Below are 17280 nucleotides of genomic sequence, written 5' to 3'. Positions count from 1 at the left end.
AAAAAAATTTTTTTAAAAAACATTTTATATTAAACAATTTAATTAATTTTATAAATTTTGTAAAAACACATTTTTTGCAAAAAATGTGCTTCTATGAACAGAGAGTTATGACAGAGAGGTTGGGTTGTGTATTAGGGTCCAGGTATGATAGGTAAAGTAGATTTCTATGTTATTAAACTTTTTAAATTATGTTTTAAAATAAGTAATTAAATTATAGTATATTTTATCTAGATTGTCAATATCTGTTCTATAATTAATACTATTAGTATTATTTTTTATATAGAACATTTCCAAATTTTTTCTTTTCCAGTTATTTATTTCAATTTGTAAAATATTTGTATTGTCAAAATCAAAAGAATGTTTATTATCAAAAGTATGATTAGTTAAAGCATTAATATTTTGGTTGTGAGTGACATATCGTTTATGTTCTTTTATTCTAGTTTTAAGATGTCTTAAGGTTTCTCCGATATAACAACTATCACAATCTTTGCATTGAATTTTATATACACATCCAACTCTCTGAAATTTCTCTGTTGGATCTTTAAATTTTGGAAAAATACAGTTTTTTAAATTATTAGAGTTAGTGAAAACTAATTTAAATTTATGTTGTTTAAATATATTAAAAAGTATTTCATCAAAATTTTGAATATAAGGTATACTTATAATTTTTTCAATTGGAAAATTGTTGTTATTTATTTTTCTATGTAAGTTATTGGTAAGAGCATTATACCTCTGTGAAATCTTTCTATTTAACAGATCTATTGGGTATCCATTAAGTAGCAATGTTTTTTTAACAATGTTAAGATTTTCAAGATGAAATTGTTGATCTGACAATTTAATAGCCCTATCAACTAGAGTGTATATAATACCTATTTTATAACTTAGAGGGTGGTGTGAATAGAAATTCATATATCTGCCCGTCCATATAGATTTACGAAACTAATTTGTTTCAATAAAATTATTACTGTCAATTGAAAGGGAAAGATCTAGAAAGTTAATTTTATTATTGTTAGATAACTCTAAAGTAAATTTTAAATGTTTATCGATAGAATTGAATCTACATAATATATCGTCCACCTTATTTGAAGGTGCACAAATTAATATATCATCAATATATCGAAAATAAAAAATAATTTTATATTTGATTTTGTTTAAAATTTTATCCTCAATACCCTCCATGACAATATTAGCCGCACTTGAGGATATTGGAGAACCCATTGGTAAACCAAATATTTGTTTATAAAATTCTCCTTGGAATTGACAGTATGCCGAATTTAAACATAAATTTAAAGCTTCAAGAAAATCATCCTGCGAGAAGTTTGTGTGTTTTTCAATTTCTGACCATTTGCTTTTAATAGTGTTGTTGATTAGTGTCCAAGATATGTTTGTATACATGGAAACAACATCAAGTGAAAAGATTGTAAAATTTGGAGGAATAAAAATATTATTAAGTTTATTTTTAAAATCCCAGCTGTCTTTAATATAGTGATTATTTTCGGTATTTAGGGATTTTTTTAAAATGTTAGCTATAAGTTTTGATAGATTATATATTGGATTACCTATGAAAGATGTAATTGGTCTCATAGGGATGTTATTTTTATGTAATTTTGGTAATCCATAAAATTTTGGAGCAACACCATTTGTGCAATTGAGAAATTTATATGTGTTTTTTTCAAAGTATTTTTTATTTAAAAAAGATTTTAAAAGATTTCGTAAACAATTTTGAATGGAGATTGTAGGATCAGAATTCAATTTTTTATAAGTAGTAGTATCAGTTAAAAGATTAAGTGTTTTCGAAATATAATCATTTTTTGTTATAATAACAGTTTTGTAACATTTATCGGCAGTGGTTACAACAATATTTTTATTAGAGTTTAAAAATTTTTTTGTTTCGTTAATTTTATTAATTAGATTTACTTGAGTACAATTAAAAGTAGTTTTATTAAGTATTAAATTTTGCAAATTTTGTAAATCTATATGGACGGGCAGATATATGAATTTCTATTCACACCACCCTCTAAGTTATAAAATAGGTATTATATACACTCTAGTTGATAGGGCTATTAAATTGTCAGATCAACAATTTCATCTTGAAAATCTTAACATTGTTAAAAAAACATTGCTACTTAATGGATACCCAATAGATCTGTTAAATAGAAAGATTTCACAGAGGTATAATGCTCTTACCAATAACTTACATAGAAAAATAAATAACAACAATTTTCCAATTGAAAAAATTATAAGTATACCTTATATTCAAAATTTTGATGAAATACTTTTTAATATATTTAAACAACATAAATTTAAATTAGTTTTCACTAACTCTAATAATTTAAAAAACTGTATTTTTCCAAAATTTAAAGATCCAACAGAGAAATTTCAGAGAGTTGGATGTGTATATAAAATTCAATGCAAAGATTGTGATAGTTGTTATATCGGAGAAACCTTAAGACATCTTAAAACTAGAATAAAAGAACATAAACGATATGTCACTCACAACCAAAATATTAATGCTTTAACTAATCATACTTTTGATAATAAACATTCTTTTGATTTTGACAATACAAATATTTTACAAATTGAAATAAATAACTGGAAAAGAAAAAATTTGGAAATGTTCTATATAAAAAATAATACTAATAGTATTAATTATAGAACAGATATTGACAATCTAGATAAAATATACTATAATTTAATTACTTATTTTAAAACATAATTTAAAAAGTTTAATAACATAGAAATCTACTTTACCTATCATACCTGGACCCTAATACACAACCCAACCTCTCTGTCATAACTCTCTGTTCATAGAAGCACATTTTTTGCAAAAAATGTGTTTCTACAAAATTTATAAAATTAATTAAATTGTTTTATATAAAATGTTTTTTTTAAAAAATTTTTTTTTTACAATAAAAAATTTTTTTTCCTTTTCTATACTTGTAATGTTCTTCTAAAGGGTAAGAAACTTTTTCATTTTTTTCACAAATTAAAACATAACCTCATAAAATCTTTTTAAATTAAAATTAAAACAATTTTAATTATTTTTTTCAGATATTTTAATCCTTTTTGAAATCTTTTTATGATGTGTCCAATATTTGGATAATTTTCTGTAAAATTGTTCATCCCCTGATGAGGAACCATATGGTTCGAAACTAGTCGGGATTATAAAATAAACATCATATAAAATAACCGTATCTAGGCCTTTTCATTATCCTACAAAAAAATAAAAAATATATATATACGGTGGTTTTTTTGGAAATTACTAATTTTTTGTTAATGTGAGTGTTTTTTGAGTACAATGGGGTGAGAATATGTGGAAATTAATGTAATAAATTTTTTTCCTTTGAGAAATTTTGATTTTTAGCGTTATTTTCGGATTTTTGAGTATTTTTTTACTATTTAAGGGCCTATAACTCCGAAATTTGACTTTCTATGAAAAAATCTTGTAAAGAAAAGTTGTTCGTATTTTTCCAATCTAAAGTAATATAAAGTTGAAAATATTGAAATTTGAAAAAATTGAGTTTTCAAAATTTTGAAAGTACTGTAGTTTGTGTAGTTTTCGACGAAACTGGCTGGCTAACGAACTCGATCTGTATTTTAACAGTAACTTTGTACTTGCAAAGTTGCAAGTTGATACAATAAGTTTTTCAAAAGTTATGGTGGCGACACCATTGTGTCTACAGACAGACACGAAGACAGACATACAGACAGACTCTTTTTTTAGACCATGATTTTCGGACTCAGGGGACCCCAAAACGTCGAGATTTCATGAAATTAGCGAAAGTCAATTTTCGACCAAAACTAATACTTTCTCATGTGATGAGATTGTAAAAATGTCATTAGGTACCTGTGAGAGTTGCAATAAATTAATTTGTAAAAATACTTCATGTTTTATACAGTATATTGAACAGCTGTTTAAACATCTGGCAACATTATTGCACACAATTTTCTACTCAAAACTAAATGTAAACAAGTCATACCAAACATTTGCAACGCGACTAAAAAAATACGGTGTTGCCAGACATTTCAAAGTACCAAGCAAGTCAAATTACAAAATAATTGTTTCTGTTAGAAGAATTATTAGAAGAATTATGTTATTGAATTATTCTTCCTTCTTCGTCAAAACATTGACACCGAGATTTATTGACAGTCATGATATAAACCGAGGTATAAGCTTTAGGGGCCGTCCATAAATCACGAGGACAATTTTTTACCAATTTTTGACCCCTCCCCATCCAATATGTAACACAAATTTTTACTTTATGCAATTGACCTTAATTTTGTCTCTCGGTGGTTTTTAGGGACGCTGATTACGAATTTTATGTAAGTTTTGATAAATTTAAAATGGTGGATCCAATATGGCAAAATTTTCTTTTTAATTTATGCAATTGACCTTAATTTTGTTACTCGGGAGTTCTAATGCCAGTCAGGTAGCTATTAATGTCCTAGGAGCGCTCACTGACAATTGACTTCTTTTTAGCACTTGAGTCGACTCACGACCAGCGAGCGTGGATAGAAAATTTTTTTAATTTCTCTTCCCCACATTATATTAACCACAAACATCGTATTCGTAATCAGCGACCCTAAAAACCGCCGAGTCACAAAATTAAGATCAATTGCATAAAGTAAAATTTTTGTTCCATATTGGATCCGCTATTTTAATTTATTGGAAACTAAAATCGAATTCGTAATCAGCGACCACGAAAACCCCCGAGTGACAAAATTAAGGTCAATTGCATAAATTTTTAAAATTTTTGTCCTACATATTGGATCCGTCATTTTGAATTTCTTAAAAATAACATTGAATTCGTAATCAGCGACCCCAAAAGCCTTCGAGTAAGAAAACTTAGGCGAATTTAATTACATTTTGGTACTTTGAAAAATAGTGCCCAACCCTTTCAAAGATTCCTTCATATTTGACGCCATATTTGGTCCACCATCTTTAAATTTTGAATTCAAATTTATGTTTCATAAAAATATACAATTTTTGTACCCCTATGGTTGAGAATTTAATATTATTCACCCACGTTTAACCCCTTAGCAGTGTAGTCAAAATAAAGTTTTCGTGCCACAAATGTGCTAAATTTTTTTTATTTATTTTAATACCTGATATCATTATATTTTATGTTTCTGGGGTCGCTGAATCCAAATATTTAATCAAAATTTAAAAATTCAAAATGGCGGGTTTAAAATGGCGATTGAAAAATTTCAAAGTTTACGGATTTTAAATTTTTTTGTTCGTTATTTTGGAGCCGACATTTTGAATTTCTTAATTCTGACCAAAGATTTGGATTCAGCGGCAACAAAAACTTTAGAATATTCATTGATATTCATATTTCATTTATTACAGAGATGTTCCTTTTAGCTGCCGCTATAGCGGTCCTACACATTGTGGCACGAATTATTTTTGCCTGTATAGACGTCATACACTGTGAATGGATTAAAGGGTAAAAAAATTATGAAACTTGAAAAAATGAAATTTCTTTTGTGTTTTTGAAATTAAAACAGCCATATTTAATTTTTGGGTTGAACGAAATTCTTCTTTTTACACCGGAATCGAAAAGAGCACACTCAATACCTATAAGAAACATACTTGCGTTGTATAAAATATGATCCGTATTATTATTAACATTATTATTATTATATTATATTATTATTCTTTATGTTTGCTGTTATTGTAATAATAATATTGCATAATATTGCATTTGTATAATTATAGAAATGCAATATTATAAATTATAGATAAAAAACCTAACTGGCCAGTTTACCCCAAGGGGTGGGTCAAACCGGACAGTTTGGAAAATTTTTTAAAGTTAACGCAGCAACTAAACAATTAAAAATGAAGTATAGGTGTCTCTGGGAAAATGTTGCACAATTAAATGATCTTTTAAACAGGACATCGAAAAATGAAATCGGTTGATTCATTTAGTCACAAGAGTAAAAAAACCGTTAGTATGGCCGGTTTGCCCCACTCTCCCCTATATTAACACCATAGACAAGGAAATGTCAGAAAAATTTTTTTTCCATGAAATGAAGAAAATTGAGACTTTTTTCGACTTTCTATTTATTTATTTAAGTAATAAACGGGACTGTGCCCTTTCGTACAAAGTACTCTTAATACTAATTTTATTGCACTAAGCAAAATTACTAAATATTATCAAAAATGAAACATAAGTAGCTGAACTTAAAATAGTGAACTACATATCTCTAAAAACAAGCTGACGCAAAAGTGTGTGAAATCTCATAGAGTTACGATCAAAAAAATCAATATCATTATAAACATCATTTGCTTCTCTACAAAGCCTGGTCATCAAAGAATGATTTCCATAATTCGTTCTATGAAATGGAACAGAGAATAAAGAAAAATACCTTAGTGGCACACGCTTAGTCTTAGTGGCACACGTAAACTAATTAGTGATATAAGTGACTGACAATTAAAGAATCCATTAAATAATTTATATAAAAATGATAAATCACTATATAGGAATCTTAAAGAAACCCTTGGTATATTGAGCACAGAACGGAAGCTGCAGTAATCATGAGCATGAAAATCAAATGGTATGTGAAGTTGACGCGTAATGAAACCAAGAAACCTATTCTGAATGCGTTCAAATCTTATAATATTATATGTGTAATATGGCACCCAAATGACTATAGCATACTCTACTATTGATCTGATCAATGAAAAATACAAAGTTTTTAACGCTGATAGATTATGAAAAGCAGATGCATTTCTCATTACAAATCCCAGAGATTTTTAAGATTTAGAGATAACTTCGGATATATGTTCATTATAATTGAGATCTTTACCAATCAAAACCCCCAAGTCTCGAACCTGAGTCACTCTATTTAATTCACTTGAACCCACAGTATAACTATATACAAATGTGATTTTCCTCGCAAATGAGATTACTACACTCTTATCTAAATTAAAGGTCAAATGATTTTTCTTACACCAAACTATAAGACTTTTTATAAGACTTTTTTTTATAAGACTTTTTACTTTAAAAAATTGCGACTTTTTGTATTTTCCTTCTGTTAAAGTAGGATTTAGAAATTTAATTTTAAAAGATTAATTTTTAAAACTTTAACTCACGTGTTCTTCGGACAAAAGAAATTGTAAAGGTAGTGGATTCCCCCTCAACTTAGTTATTGATTCAACTAAGAGGTTGAGAACCCTACTCTTGAGTAAAATGAGAAGATAGGAAAATTATTAGGATGTTTGAATTGAAACACAAAATTAAGATAATAACAATTAAATGTATATATTTTGCCCAAAGTCCCTATTACAGATAAATCTAATTTTGTGTGTAAGACGAATAAGTGTATCTGTGTGAATGGAGTATTAGTGTGTGTTGTGACATGTAAGATCTTTACTCACTACTCGGTGATTCTTCCTTGGTAATACGAATCCAATGAATGTGTCTTGTCTTTATACCCGCTTCACGATGTTCTTCCGTAAAATTCAGGAAATACCAAATCTAGGTTCACTAGATTGATATTTCGCTGGAAACTTTAATATTCTTTTTAAGTTGCACAAAGTTTAAGATCTGAACCTCGTAAATAAAGGTTGTCTTCTAATATATATTTGAAATTAATATTATTTATACTTTAATAGCTTTACTTTATTTTCCTTTTTGATATAAGAGTCTTTTTTACTCTACTTTGATCACTTTAATCTCTTTTATATTTCTCTCACAAATTCCTTTATGTTTATTCTTTATAAATTTTTATATTCAATTTCATTTATTTTATTTTCAATATTTTCTTTTATTTCTTTTATCTTTTTAATTATATCACTTTATTTTATTCTTTATATTTCAATCATATATTTTCCAATTCAACCTTTTTTTACTTTTATTTATTTATATTTTTCTCAATTAAATTCACTTTTTTTTAACAAACTTCTTATTAATTTCTTTAAACTTCTGAGATCTTTTTTATACAAACACGGCCAATTGCCGAACTTAGGTTTGCCTGGCCCAAAAATGCCGGCTACAACTACAGGCTACAACGGCCTGGACTAAACTGCGGGCCCAAACTGCCCGGGCTAACTGCCGACTACAACGGCCTGGCTTAAACTGCCCAGATTTCCCTGTGTCTATCAATTTTATTGAAAGACGATTTAGTGGGAGAATTCATAATTAACGTGGCTGTTGCTAAGCCGATTTCTGCAACCTTGCAGATTTAGGCAGTGGCGTGATCCGAGTTCGGTGACTTGGATGCACCACTCCTTATATTGAGCTATTTGGTTGCCTTTGATAATTTTTATCCATTTCTCAAAAGAGTTAATAAGCTGTTTGTGAAAGACAGGAATTTATTAAGAAGTATTGCATTATATTCTTAAGTTTTTTACTTTAAAAATTGTGAAACTTAAAGGAATGTTAAATTCCATTAAATCTATTATTTATATAGAATTAGATCTTTATCCGATTAAAATACTTTAGATTTAAATATTCAAAAAGATAAATGTCCCTTTTGTGAAATTACAAAGGGTTGTATTTTGTGTAAATGTTTTTGTGATGTTTAACAAAATCTCATGTTGCGTGTAATTGTTGCATGTAGTTTTAGTTTAAATATAATTAAAAAAGGTATTAACAATATAAAAAGTTACGGAGTTCGGCCGTAACAAATGCTCCCCTTTTATTAGGCTGACGTCCCTTGTCAGCTGCTATGAATGCGTTATCGAAGATCCTCTTTTAAAATTTGTAGATATAACTCGTTTGAGTTTTACAAAAAATCGTACCCTGGTTATCTTGCTTAACAAAAGTTTATGTTGGAGAGTGATTATGTTAATCTTTCTTAAAAACTAGCCTTATAAATTTTAATATATTTTTCATTTATAGAACATGTTCAAAATGAAATGCGATTTAACATGCCGTATGCCTAAGTTTTTTGATTAAAGTGTTTTCTACAATGTTTTTATTTTATCTTAAGAAGAAAGAAGCTATCAATAATCCGAATCAAATTTATACAAACAAATTAAATATCTCTATAAGCTCTTAGACTTCATATGTATCGACAGCACAGCTGCCCGAATACAGAAACCTGCTTAATCTGAAAAATATTTTCGAAATTAATTAATAATTTCAAAATTATCAAATAATCTAGAAAAAAACGGTAGCATGGTGGGATACGAGCCCACGACCTTTCTATTGCCGGTAGACTGCTCTGACCACTGAGCTACATGGTCAGAGCAGTCTACCGGCAATAGAAAGGTCGTGGGCTCGTATCCCACCATGCTACCGTTTTTTTCTGGATTCTTTGATAATTTTGAAATTATTAATTAATTTCGAAAATATTTTTCAGATTAAGCAGGTTTCTGTATTCGGGCAGCTGTGCTGTCGATACATATGAAATCTAAGAGCTTATAGAGATTTATTTAAGATATTTAATTTGTTTGTATAAATTTGATTCGGATTATTGATAGCTTCCTTCTTCTTAATATTTAACTGCCGAATGATAAATTCACTTTCTATAATTTTTATTTTATCGTTGATGAAAATGGTTATACAGGTCATTGTGTTTTTAGTATAATTATACAATTTAAAAAGAATTTTGTCGAATATGACTTTAAACGCTGACAACGTCTTTCACTAGTATCATATGAATTAACGTAACCATGTCTACCTAAGTTGTATTGTATGTGATTGTCATAATGAAAAATTTTTTTATTTTCGAAAAGAGAAGAGAGAAAAAAAAATTGTGACAAGTTTGTTGTCATGCCCCCCTTTTAATTAGGCTGACGTCCCTTGGCAGCCATTTCTAAATGCTTTTGTTCTTTCTTTTCTTTCCAATTTTTCTAAACCTTTTCGCGTTGTAAATATTTGTTATAAATAGAGGTAAATTATTGTTGTGAGTTTTAGTTTAGTTTCAAGTTTAGTTTACAATAGAAGCAAAAAAAACAAAACTGGTTTTCTATTGTTTACAAGTTATTTTTGTATTTAGCATGATTAATTTTATTATTTATATAAAAAAAATATATTTTTAATATTTTTGTTGATTTGCATTTTATTTTGTATTTATTATGACGCATTTTTAAGTATTTTTTAATTGACCCTTATTTTCAAATGTATATTGTAAATTATAAAACCTATAGCTAATTTTAGTATACAATTTTTTTAGGGTGCTATTAATTTCAAACAAAGAATACATTAAATATTTTTACTTTTAATAATTTGAAAAAACATAATTTCATAGTATCAAAATTTGAATTTATCATAACAAATTGTTTTTGCTAGAAATTTATAATTATAAACTTTTTTTTAACGAAGATTGTCGAATTTATTTATTATTTCAATTTTTCTTAATGCCGTTATGAAATAATTTACATAGGTTGCAGAATATTTTTATTACACAATAATAAGATAAAAATTTTATTTTTGCAAAAAAATACTTTCATAGGTTGGAATATTGTGAATTTTTATACTTTTCTTGAAAAAATTCTATTTAAAATATTTTTTTGAATTGTAGTAAAATGTTTTTTATCTTTATATCATTAAATTATTTTAATATGTGGTAGTGAGAATATATTTTTATTAAAAAAAATGTCTTTTTAACTATAAAATTTTTGTGAATGTTTTGTAGTTCTTTTAAAAGACGTACAAAATTTAAGGAAAAAATGTTAAATTGTATTAGTTTAACTCTGTTTCCTTATTACATTTTTGTGCAGTATCAAATAGAAATTGGTAAACAATATTGAGAATTTATAGAAGAACGGAACATTCTGATTTTTTTTATTTCATTACTAATAGAAATTCTGGTCAAATAGTTTTGATAAAGCAAAACTTTTTAAATTATTTATTATGCTTATCCGTTTTAAAATTTTATTTAGAGCATTTAAATATAGTGCTTTGTATTGAAATTTTTCAACTTTTAAAAATTTCTTTATAAGTTCATTTTAGCAAAAGTGTAAATTGAATAAGTTATCTCTTTTTTTGACGAAGAAAATGTAAGGCAAAACATTTCGTTTTAGATTTTCTTTTACAAAAAATGCTGTTTATCATACTTTAACTTTTTTTTTAAAAAAGAAGAAATAAACTGCACTTTTAATCAAAAATGTCTGTTTAAAATATTTTTAAGAATTTGCCTTTCAATATTTATGTTTCCATTGATTCATGTTTTTTTTGTTTTTTTTTAGAAAAAAAAACATTAAAAATGGCTTTACGTTTTCTAAGATAAATTTTTCTTTTTTTTTTAATCTTTTCAAAGTGTATTTTTATTCATATTTATAATTTAAGGGTGTTAACTTTGTTAATTTATATTAGTGTTATTGGTGTTACAACAGTTTTATTTGTGCTCGAACTTTAAAGCATTCCCTTTAATATTATTTAGTGCATCATTTATTTTTAAGGAGTTTTAAGAAAAATAGTCGCAGATTCTAGAAGTATTTAATGCGTATTTTAATCTGAAATTCTATATAATTTGACAAGAGCATCAATGAAACGTAATTTTTTAAGTATTTCAACGAATACTATTATTTATTTTAAATCATTGCAGTACTTTTATTTTTGAAATACTATTCGTTTATGGATTTAGTTAATTTGGTTAATAATAATAAAATTATGTGCAGTTGCTGTTTTATTAGTAAATTAAAAAGTTAGAATTTTTTTTATTTATATTTATTTTTCGCTAATGACAAATCGAATCTTCTAGTTGAGTCCACCATTTTCTTATTTGGAAATTCTTCATTGAGGCTGATATCTTCTTCATCGTCCAAAGTATCTATAATAGGATTTATATACACTGCTGTTTGTTCTTCCTCTAGAGACTTTTCTTCATTTTGAATTGCTATCTTGTTGCTTGATTCTTCTTTTTCTTTTGCAAGCTGTGGATTATTTGCGGACGGTGAGACACCATAATTTAATTGATTTTCAACTCTAAAAGAGTTTTGGTTTGTGAGCGAGTTCTGCAAACACATTAAATTATAAATATTAGAATATATTTCGTTAAGCTCATATAAGACTCTTCGTAGTTGTCATATCTGTGGTCTTTATGATCATCTTTACTGTAACCATCCTGGACGTCCTTGTATCTTTTGTATTCGTTTCTAAATCTGTGTTGTGAATTTCCGTATTCGACCTTGTACTCATCAAAATTCTGATCATAGTTATAAAAGTTTTCTCTTCCATAATCCTGCGAATGCATGTCCCTGTTTTGTCCATTTTCTCTGAAACTCTTGTTCCTATTCTGATTGTTAAATTTATTGTAGCCTCTATTTTTTTTTCTATGTTGTTGACCCCATTTTTGTCGCTGATTCCTTGGTTCATACGTGTTATAATGATCAATGGCATTGTAATTTGTTCTCGAAAAATCGTAGTTAGAGGGAGAGGAGTCGTCGAATAGAACATTTGGAGAAAAATTTTCTTTTAGATGATCTAATAAGTCTATCAAAATTTTAAATTGGATGCCAACAGTGCTAGCTTTTGCGATACCTTCTAATTTATCTAGTATAATTGTTATTATAAGAGCTTTACAAGTAATTGGCATTTGTGATGCTACAAATGTTATTTGATCTATGAATTCTTCAACTGGTATGTTGTATCCATCAAAAAATTTTAACTGTTTTTCGAATAGTGCTAAAGCCAATGCAAGATTTAATCTTTGATTGACTATCCGAGAGTCTTCTCCACGGTTTACTTCCGACATTTTTTTTAAACGTTAATCCTCTGTTTGCGAATTTCTGTTAATTCAGTATGATTTATTTATTGTTCTACCAACTGATGAAGGTTTATTTTTAATATGTTACTTTTCATTCTTCTATTTCGTAGACTGATTTCACTAAAGTCATGATCTGCAAAATTTTTTTGTGCTATAAAATTTTAAATAAAATGCCTAAGTTTTCTTAATTTTCGAAGTTCAATAAAATACTGAATTTTCCTCCATTTTTCTATGCGTTTTAACTAGGATTTTTATTCAATTTGTAATTTTAGGTTTTTTAATTTCGTTAAAATTTTATTTGTTATTTGTCAAATATGAATTTTATTGAAAAAGAAACAATAAAAAAGTATATATTCATTTAAATAATACAGAAGTAAATGAGTTTTTTTTAATTGTCTATATAAGCATTTCTTTTGATGTCTACTTCCTACTGACCTACACACATAAAGTGTAACCTGAAACAGTATCGCGTAACCGAGTTCGTATACCTATCTAATTTAGCACATTGTCTCTCTATATTTTATTTCCAATTATTCTTTTTATTTACTCATAAAAATAAATTTAATTAATTTCGCAAATAATTTTTGTCATTTCCCGAATTTTATCTTCATTGTTGCTCTTTAAGAAAGAGGCTTCTTTTCTTGATTTTCGTTGAATTTTAATTTTGCTTCTCAGGTTTCTATTTTTTCTCTCAATTTATATTACTTATATTAAAATAATAATTTTTTTTAAATAAAATTCACTCGTGATTTTCTTTCTATTATGCCCTTATATTTTCGTTTTTTTTATTTTGAACATAAAAAAAATGTATAGTACTTATATTCTTTTTTAGTAAAAGCTTTTATTTAACCGAATAAGGTAATTTTTATTTTAAATTGTTGTTTTACGCGATAGTTTTTTTCGGTTTTTTTACATTCTCATCACATAAGAAAGTATTAGTTTTGGTCGAAAATTGACTTTTGCTAATTTTATGAAATCTTTACGTTTTGAGGTCCCCTGAACCCGAAAAACATGGTCCGGCGAGTCCGTCTGTCTGTCTGTCTGTCTGTATGTATGTCCGTCTGTAGACCAAAATGTTGTAGGCACAATAACTTTTGAAAATCTTATCTGATCGTCTTTAAATTTAACACACTTAAAGTTGGTGTAAAAATAAAGGTTAAGTTCGTTAACCAGCCATTTTCGTTAAAAACTACAAAAACTACGGTAGTTTCAAAATTTTGAAAAATCAATTTTTTCAAATTTCAGAATTTTTAACTTTATGTTATTTTAGATTAGAAAAATACAAACAACTTTTCTCTACAACATTTTTTCATGAAAACTTAATTTTCGAAGTTATAGTCTCTTAAATGGTCAAAAAAACTAAAAAAATCTTAAAATAACACTGAAAATCGAATTTTTTGAAAGGAATAAAAGTCAGTCAACTGATTTTGACATATTCTCACCCTAGAATACTTGAAAAACATAATTGTACACAAAAAAGTCGTAATTTTCGGAAAAACCACTCTCTATTTATATTTTTTGTGCGCTTTTTTGAAAAAAATTCAATATTCCGACTCCATTATCTCCGACATTATTGCATATGCGATTTTGCTACCACAGACTTTTTTTCCCGGTTTTGCATCAGCTACAACTTTGCTGTTGACAACTTTTTGCTAAACCCAAAACTTTTCGAGTTATTTTCTAAAAACTGTCAAAAAACTAAATTTTTTTACATTCTCATCACATGAGAAGGTATTAGTTTTGGTCGAATTTTGACTTTTGCTAATTTTATGAAATCTTTACGTTTTGAGGTGCCCTGAGTCCAAAAAACATAGTCCGGCGAGTGCGTCTGTCTGTGTGTCTGTCTGTCTGTCCGCTGTCTGTCTGTCCGTCTGTAGACGGTAATATGTTGAACCCACGATAACTCTTGAAAAACTTATCGGATCGTTTTTAAATTCAACACACTTAAACTTAGTGTAAAAATGAAGGCTAAGTTCGTTAACCAGCCATTTTCGTTTAAAACTACAAAAACTACGGTAGTTTCAAAATTTTGAAAACTCAATTTTTTTAAATTTCAGAATTTTTAACTTTATTTTATTTTATATTAGAAAAATACAAACAACTTTTCTCTAAAACATTTTTTCATAGAAACTCAATTTTCGAAGTTATAGTCTCTTAAATGGTCAAAAAAACTAAAAAAAATCCTAAAATATCACTGAAAATCGAATTTTTTTAAAGAAATAAAAGTCAGTCAATTGATTTTGACATATTCTCACCCTAAAATACTTTAAAAATATACATGTACACAAAAAAGTCGTAATTTCCAGAAAAACCACTCTATATATATATTTTTTGTGCGCTTTTTTGACTAAAAATCGATATTCCGACTCAATTATCTCCAAATCTATTCTGAATGGAATCTTGCTACTAGAGACTTTTTTTCTCGTCTCATCCTCAGCTACAACTTTGCTGTAGACATCATTTCGCCAAACCCTATACTTTTCGAGTTATTTTGAAAAAAGTAATTTTTATTACATTCTCATCACATGAGAAAGTATTAGTTTTGGTCGAAAATTGACTTTTGCTAATTTTATGAAATCCTTACGTTTTGAGGTCCCCTGAACCCGAAAAACATGGTTCGGCGAGTCCGTCTGTCTGTGTGTTTGTCTGTCTGTCTGTCCGTCTGTCTGTATGTATGTCCGTCTGTAGACCAAAATGTTGTAGGCACAATAACTTTTGAAAATCTTATCTGATCGTCTTTAAATTAAACACACTTAAAGTTGGTGTAAAAATGCAGGTTAAGTTCGTTAACCAGCCATTTTCGTTGAAAACTACAAAAACTACGGTAGTTTCAAAATTTTGAAAAATCAATTTTTTCAAATTTCACAATTTTTAACTTTATATTATTTTAGACTAGAAAAATACAAACAACTTTTCTCTAAAACATTTTTTCATAGAAACTCAATTTTCGAAGTTATAGTCTCTTAAATTGTCAAAAAAACTAAAAAAATCTTAAAATAACAGTGAAAATCGAATTTTTTAAAAGGAATAAAAGCCAGTTAATTGATTTTGACATATTCTCACACTAAAATACTCGAAAAACATAAATGTACACAAAAAAGTTGTAATTCTCGAAAAAACCACTCTCTATTTATATTTTTTGTTCGCTTTTTTGAAAAAAATTCAATAGATATTCCGACTACATTATCTCCGACATTATTACATATGCGATTTTGCTACCACAGACTTTTTTTCCCGGTTTTGCATCAGCTACAACTTTGCTGTTGACAACTTTTTGCTAAACCCAAAACTTTTCGAGTTATTTTTTAAAAACTGTCAAAAAACTAAATTTTTTTACATTCTCATCACATGAGAAGGTATTAGTTTTGGTCGAATTTTGACTTTTGCTAATTTTATGAAATCTTTACGTTTTGAGGTGCCCTGAGTCCGAAAAACATAGTCCGGCGAGTGCGTCTGTCTGTGTGTCTGTCTGTCTGTCCGCTGTCTGTCTGTCCGTCTGTAGACGGTAATATGTTGTTCCCACGATAACTCTTAAAAAACTTTTCTGATCGTTTTTAAATTTAACACACTTAACCTTGGTGTAAAAATGCAGGTTAAGTTCGTTAACCAGCCATTTTCGTTGAAAACTACAAAAACTACGGTAGTTTCAAAATTTTGAAAACTCAATTTTTTTAAATTTCAGAATTTTTAACTTTATTTTATTTTAGATTAGAAAAATACAAACATCTTTTCTCTACAACATTTTTTCATAGAAACTCAATTTTCGAAGTTATAGTCTCTTAACCCATTAACGCCCAACTCGTGAAAATTCTTTGGTCATTTTGAAGCTACGTAATTATAAATAAAACAGTTGACAATTTAAACCAGAGGTACATTTTCTAAAGGTTTTGGATGTGCTCTTTCCGATTCTGGTGTCAAAAATAAATTTCGTCCAAACCAAAATTAAATATGGCGGTTTTAATGTCAAAAAACACAAAAAAAATTCATTTTTTCAAGTTTGACATTTTTTTTCACCTTGAAAAAGTATAAGAATAAAATTCCATTTTCAACCATCGGTGAACAAAAATTTTACACTTTCAAGAACCGTAAAGTAGAATTAAAAATTTCAAGATGGCGGACCAATATGGCGTCAAATCTAAAGTAAAATTTAAAAATTTTGGGCAATATTGGTCAAATTGCCCAAAAGTCAATGGATTCGCCTGAATTTTGTTACTCGGGGGTTTTTGGGGTCGCTGATTACGAATTTAAACTTCATTTTCAAAAATTCAAAATGGCGGATCCAATATGGCGGACGAGTTTTACAAAATTTCATCGAATTCACTTGAAACTTGTCACTCGGGGGTTTTTGGGGTCGCTGATTACGAATCTGATGTTACTTTTTTAAAATTCAAAATGGCGGATCTAATATGGCGGACTTATTTTTTAAAACTGATCAAATTCACTTGAAACTTGTTACTCGGGGGTTTTGGGGTCGCTGATTACGAATATATACTTCATTTTCAAAAATTCAAAATGGCGGATCTAATATGGCGGACGAGTTGTACAAAATTTCATCGAATTCACTTGAAATTTGTTACTCGGGGGTTTTTGGGGTCGCTGATTACGAATATGAACTTCATT

The 17280-nt window shown here is 27.8% G+C and overlaps 1 long non-coding RNA gene across 1 annotated transcript; it reads left to right on the top strand.

The window, feature by feature from the left end:
- The first annotated feature begins 2853 nt into the window (after window positions 1-2853).
- On the top strand, window positions 2854-3214 carry LOC122506760. Its single transcript, XR_006302026.1, has 2 exons — window positions 2854-2957; window positions 3052-3214. It is a non-coding gene; the product is annotated as an uncharacterized LOC122506760 (long non-coding RNA).
- Window positions 3215-17280: the final 14066 nt, after the last annotated feature.

The sequence above is a fragment of the Leptopilina heterotoma genome, unplaced genomic scaffold (genome assembly GCF_015476425.1).
Source record: "Leptopilina heterotoma isolate Lh14 unplaced genomic scaffold, ASM1547642v1 Lhet_430, whole genome shotgun sequence".
Taxonomy (NCBI): Eukaryota; Metazoa; Arthropoda; class Insecta; order Hymenoptera; family Figitidae; genus Leptopilina; species Leptopilina heterotoma.
The sequence above is the reverse complement of the archived record's forward strand: the minus strand, read 5'-3'. Positions and strand labels throughout refer to the sequence as shown.